General features: G+C 41.4%; 1 protein-coding gene across 1 annotated transcript in view; it reads left to right on the top strand.

Moving 5' to 3' along the window:
• The window catches only part of TRAPPC11 (trafficking protein particle complex 11), a 61311-nt gene that overhangs the window by 21483 nt on the left and 38532 nt on the right, over positions 1 to 1296 (top strand). The window lies entirely within an intron of this gene.

Here is a 1296-nt window from a genome sequence, read left to right as displayed (position 1 = left end):
GAGGCAGGAGACTCACTTGAGCCCAGGAGTTGGAGGTTGCTGTGAACTGTGATGCCATGGCACTCTACCCAGGGCAGCAGCTTGAGGCTCTGTCTCAAAAAAAAGAAATAAATAATTAAAAAAAAAAGATTGTATGTTATAGCTAGGCACGATGGCTCACACCTGTAATCCCAGCACTCTGGGAGGCCAAGTCGGGTGGATTGCCTGAGCCCATAAGTTCGAGACCAGCCTGAGCAAAAAGGGAGACCTCGTCTCTAAGAATAACCAGGCTTTGTGGCAGGTGCCTGTATTCCAGCTACTTACTCAAAAAAAAAAAAAAAAAAGATTGTAGAAACAGATGTCTTTAGAAAGGTAAGTGAGGACTGTTTTGCTTTTAATTTTTCTATATACATCTTACAGATTCCTGGCACAGGATCAAAGATATGTGGGTAAACTTTAATTCATTGCTGGTGTAAGTGTAAATTGGTAAAACAATATTTAATTCATTGCTGGTGCAGGTGTAAACGGGTACAACTTTTTTGTTTGTTTGTTTTTGAGACAGAATCTCACTTTGTCACCCTAGATAGAGTGCTGTGGTGTCATAGCTCACAGTAACCTCAAACTTTTAGGCTCAAATGATTCTCTTGCCTCAGCCTTCCAAGTAGCTGGGACTACAGGTGCCTGCCATAATACCCAGCTATTTTTTTAGAGACGGGGTCTTGTTCTTGTGTAAGCTGGTTTTGAACTCATAAGCTCAAGCAGTTCACCTGCCTTGGCCTCCCGGAGTGCTAGGATTACAGGCATGAGCCACTGTGCTTGGCTGATACAACTTTTGTGGAGAATATTTTTGCGGTGATTATATAAATTTAAAATAAATGTTCCCTTTGACCTAGCAGTTCCATTTCAGGAAATTTGACATATATACTAACATTTAAAAATCACATATATGTAAATATTTATTACCTCTTTTAATAGGAAAAGATTGAAAAAAAACCAGCAATGAGCAACTGGTTATATAAAATATAACTCTAAATAATGGAACATTATAAGCTGTTAAGAATGAGGCTTAACTGGCTCAGCGCTCATAGCACAGTGGTTACGGAGCCAGCCACATATACCGAGGCTGGCGGTTTTGAACCTAGCCCAGGCCAGCTAAACAACAATGACAACTGCAACAAAAAATAGCCAGGCATTGTGTCAGGCACCTGTAGTCCCAGCTACTTGGGAGGCTAAGACGAGAGTTGAGCCCAAGAAGAGTTTGAAGTTACTGTGAGCTGTGACGCCATGGGCACACTACCAAGAGTGACATAGTGACAC

This window comes from Otolemur garnettii, unplaced genomic scaffold, assembly GCF_000181295.1.
Source record: "Otolemur garnettii isolate 467f Iridium unplaced genomic scaffold, OtoGar3 scaffold00061, whole genome shotgun sequence".
NCBI lineage: Eukaryota > Metazoa > Chordata > Mammalia > Primates > Galagidae > Otolemur > Otolemur garnettii.
Note: the sequence above shows the minus strand (reverse complement) of the source record. Positions and strands in the feature narration are given on the sequence as shown.